This window comes from Notamacropus eugenii, chromosome 6 (genome assembly GCF_028372415.1).
Source record: "Notamacropus eugenii isolate mMacEug1 chromosome 6, mMacEug1.pri_v2, whole genome shotgun sequence".
NCBI classification, from domain to species: Eukaryota; Metazoa; Chordata; class Mammalia; order Diprotodontia; family Macropodidae; genus Notamacropus; species Notamacropus eugenii.
In genome coordinates this window covers 389497938-389502586 of record NC_092877.1, presented here as the reverse complement: position 1 = coordinate 389502586, position 4649 = coordinate 389497938, and the positions used below count along the sequence as shown (strand labels likewise).

The following is a 4649-nucleotide window of genomic DNA, read 5'->3' as shown; positions in this document are numbered from 1 at the left end:
ACCCTCAAAGTTTCTGGGTAAGAGAGAAACAATGACTACTCAGTTATTACATCCACTCTGTGCTAGGTGGGTGGGGACTTGCCGTCCAGTCTATGACTCCAGAGTGACCCAACAGGAGGTCAGAAGAGGAGGAGAGCCAGGGGCACTGGCTTCTGGGAAACAGTGATGTCAGCTCCTGACTTCCCACCAGCCCACTCTGGGAGGGGCCTCCTAGTCCCAAGAGCCCTGCCCCTCCAATCAGGACCCAATGGCAATTGCTTAAAGGGACCCTGGTCCTCACTAAGCAAGTGGACATCACATTTTCCTCAGGATCTGAAATGCCCCCGCCCTCCCAGGGCGCTATTGGTGGAGGCTTGGACACCTGATTTGACAATCTGGAGACTGAGTACTTAGACATTCTCAGGGCACTGTACAAAATACAGAATTCCTTCATTTGACCTATGGCCCATAAGCTCAAAGAAGCCAAAATGAGATGTCAGCAGCACTGGAAGAACAAGGGAAATCTCCAAGAGTAGGTGGTCACAAGATTGATGGGCTGCTCCTATGACAACTTAGATTCTAGTGGGACCTAGACAAGGGATGAATTCCTCTTATCCTTAATGTCAGGTGATTGAGTAGATATGGATTACTAAATGATTGGATTCTAAGAATTACTAACGATACCCTTTTGAAATCATCAGGAACTGACTCATACTGATTAGAGTTGGAGAAGGGGTCCTTAATGAATCATCTCTTTCATACTGTATATAGGGACAGCAAAAATACTGGTAGATTACCTCCACCTCCACATTCAGAACTCACCTATACATACTACATGGCTCTCTCTCTCCCAACATATATGCACACATGTGGGTCTATGTAGACATACAGGCACATAGCAACACACAGGTCCCTTTCCATACATAATGTTGGAAGCCAATGTGAGGTTTGGAGAGAAGAAGACCAGTGCTTACTCAAAATGGAAGGAAAAAATCATCCGAATGTTCTCAAAATTCTGAGAATCTGCAGGGCTTTTCTTGTTGGGAAGGACCATCTGCCTCTGCAAGAAAGGGGAGCAGAGCTCTCCAAACTCACCTCGGTGGCAGCCGCAAATACAGCAGCAGCAGCATGTCCTACCGGAAGTTCTCTGCTCCCAGGCATGGCTCTCTGGGCTTCCTGCCTCCGAAGGGAAGCAACAGGCACTGGGGAAAGGTTAAGAGCTTCCCCAAAGATGACCCCTTCAAGCCCATCCATCTGACTGCCTTTCTGGGCTACAAGGCAGGCATGACCCACATTGTTCAAGAGGTGGACAGGCCCGGCTCAAAGGTCAATAAGAAGGAAGTGGTCGGGGCTGGGATGATCATGGAGACGCTCCCCATGGTCATTGTGGGCATTGTGGGCTATGTGCAAACCCCAAGAGGCCTGCAGAGCTTTAAAACCATCTTTGCCGAGCACATCAGTGATGAGTGTAAGAGGCGATTCTGTAAGAATTGGCATAAGTCCAAGAAGAAGGCCTTCACCAAGTATTGCAAAAAGTGGCAAGATGAGGATGGCAAAAAGCAGCTGGAGAAAGACTTGAGTAGCATGAAGAAGTACTGCCAGGTGATCCGTGTCCTTGCCCACACGCAGATGCTCCTGCTCCCTCTGAGGCAGAAGTCTCACCTGATGGAGATACAGGTGAATGGTGGTAGCATGTCTGAGAAAGTGGACTGGGCCCGTGAGAAGCTGGAGCAGAAGGTGCTCATGTTTGGGCAAGACATGTTTGGGCAAGATGAGATGACTGATGTCATTGGGGTGACCAAGGGCAAAGGTTACAAAGGTGTCACTAGCCACTGGCACACCAAGAAACCGCCCTGAAAAACCCACCAAGGACTGCATAAGGTGGTATGTATTGGAGCTTGGCATCCTGCCTGGGTAGCCTTCTCTGTGGCTCTAGCTGGTCAGAAGGGCTACGAGCATCGCACTGAGATCAACAAAAAGATCTACAAGATTGGCCAGGGCTACCAGATCAAGGACAGCGAACTGATCAAAAACAATGCATCCGCAGATTATGATCTGTCTGACAAGAGCATCAATCCTCTGGGAGGCTTTGTCCACTACGGTGAAGTGACCAATGATTTTATCATGCTGAAAGGTTGTGTCGTTGGGACCAAGAAGTGTGTCCTCACCCTGTGAAAGTCTCTGCTGGTACAGACCAAATGTCGCACCCTGGAGAAGATTGACCTGAAGTTTATCGACACCACATCCAAATTTGGCCACAGTTGGTTCCAGACTGGGGAGAAGAAAAAAGCTTTCATAGGACCACTCAAAAAGGACCGAGTCGCAAAAGAAGAAGCTGCCTGAGGTTTCCAGACCAATTTGGAGCTGGTGGATTCTCAATAAATTTTTCACAATTTAAAAAAAAGAAAGAAAGGGGAGCAGAAAATGTTAAATAATGACAGTAACATTAACACAGAAAATGCTGACCAACCTCCAGGGGAAAATGTGAATAAGAAAACTAGGTATAATTAAATGTGGCAAGCAAGGACCTGTCCCTTCCTCAGTCCAACTCAATGATAAAGTTAATGGCACTCTGGGACACAATGAGAGCCGCCTCAACAGAGCCTCATCATAGGGCATTCACATTTCAACAATACAAAAATTAGCACGGTGGTTACTACACTGGTCCTGGAGTCAGGAATATCTGGGTCCAAGTTATGCTTCAAGCTGTGTGATCATGGCTAAGTCACTAGACTCTCTTGGATAATGGTACAGATGCATTGATACAGATAATTGTACATTTGCAATGGAGGTTATTTTCAATCAATTAATGAAGATTACTTGGGTGCCTACTATGTTCCAGGAACTGAACTGGGCCCTGGGGATGCAGGAAGAGGCAGAGGCCAGTCTTGCTCTCAATCTAATGGCAGAAACAGCATGCAACAAATATATACAAAGTGAGCTATATACAGGATACATAGGAAATAATTAGCAGGGGGAAGGCACTGGAATTAAGACCAGAATTTCTCCCACTCACGCATCACAGCTCCACATCTTCCACAGCCCCATGCCCAAAATTATTTAACATATTATTTCAGTAGTATAAAGTCACTACGGTAGCTAACTCCTCCTCTTCTTGCCTATTTCATTTATTGCAATTAGATCTTGGGCTATTTCATATTAGGAATTAGAAAACTGATCCGCTTATTACAAGCCTCAAATTTGCCAGCTACAGAAATGTTGATACCCTGCACGATCATGTTGGAAAAAACAAACAAACAAAAAAACCTGCGTAATGGTGTTGTGTTTTTTTAAACTTCTGTATGTGTTTGGATGCTGGTGTTTTTCATTCCCAATGACAAGAGCATTTGGAGAGAGGGAGAGAAGAAAGGAGGGAGGCAGGCAGGGAGGGAAGGAGGAAGGGAGGAAGGGCTGCAAAATCCCTAACCCAATGAGGATGGAAAACAGTTTGAGGGGATTAGGGTCTGGAATCTCTCCCCAAGAGGACTATGAGATGCTTCGAACTCCCCACCAACCCCCAGCCTTTCCAGCTTTCAGTTCTCCAACTATCCGAAACAGCCCATCGTTTGCCAGAGGACAGAGAGGGACCAGAGAAGGTGAGGAAGAGGCCTCAAGCGTCCCTCCTAGCCTGGGCAAGGGGCTGATTGTTAGGAAAGGCTGGACAGGGGTGAGTGTGGACTGTGTTTGCTGGTGGCTCTTACCTATTCCAAGGCACCTACAAACCTTCCCGCCCCATCAGAGTCTTCCTTGTTCTGTAGCATTATCTGATGTAATGGTTCCAATCTGGGTGCCAGCACCCCAAAGCCATGATGGGGAGCGTTAGAGGACAGCAGGGCAGCCGAGACCCATTTCCTCTGCCACCACAGTCCCAAGGCCAGGAAGCAGTTGGGGTGCGCTAAGACGGTCTGACCTCACTTAGCTGGGCTGGCTTTGGAGCTGAGGTTGCCAAGGCTGGTTTAGGTGCTTTGGGCATGGCTCCAGAGGCGCTGGTCCTCAGGGTGCGAGGCCGGCTGAGCGCTGGCAGGGTTTGCCCCTCCACAGGCCCCATCCTCTCGGAATCCCGACACCTCACCTGGGTCACAGATCTGGGGGGGGAGGGGCCAGGAGGAGGAGGGGAGGGCAGGACGAAGACTGGAAGAGTCTATAGAGTGGAGCGTGGAATTCTACGTGGCTGAGAAAAATCGATGGAGGGGGCCAGGTTTGAGTTGCCAGCTGTTGGGCGGCTGGACCACCTCCAGTCTTCGGAACTCCAGATGTAGTAGCCAGGTTCAGAGAAGAAAAATCAGAGTCCCAGGAGGGCCACCCCCACCCTCACACCATGCCTTCTTTTTTCTTTTTCCTTCTAAGGAGATCAGCTCATCTTCCTTTCAGGGAGAGAGCAGCCAGCAGCCAAGAGTCCTAGAACCCTTCCAGCTGCAGGGAATGGAGGCTGGAGAAAAATGCAGGGCAATGGTGAGACCCTAGCCAGGGTCTCACTACCTTATCTATTCACCCCCCCCATCTTAGTCTAGATACCCTTCTAAAACTCACTGCCTCACCCTGTCCCCCAGTGTTCTCCCCTCTCTACTGGTTCAGAAGTTTTCTTAGCACTTTGAGACGTACACATGGTTTCCAATTCAACTCAAGTGAGAGCTGGGTTCCAATATGAGCAGACTTTTACCCCCAGCTAC

The 4649-nt window shown here is 48.7% G+C and overlaps 1 pseudogene; it reads left to right on the top strand.

Annotated features, from left to right (window-relative positions):
• The first annotated feature begins 830 nt into the window (after window positions 1-830).
• LOC140511882 (large ribosomal subunit protein uL3 pseudogene) lies at window positions 831-2457 on the top strand (annotated as a pseudogene).
• The last annotated feature ends 2192 nt before the right edge of the window (window positions 2458-4649 follow it).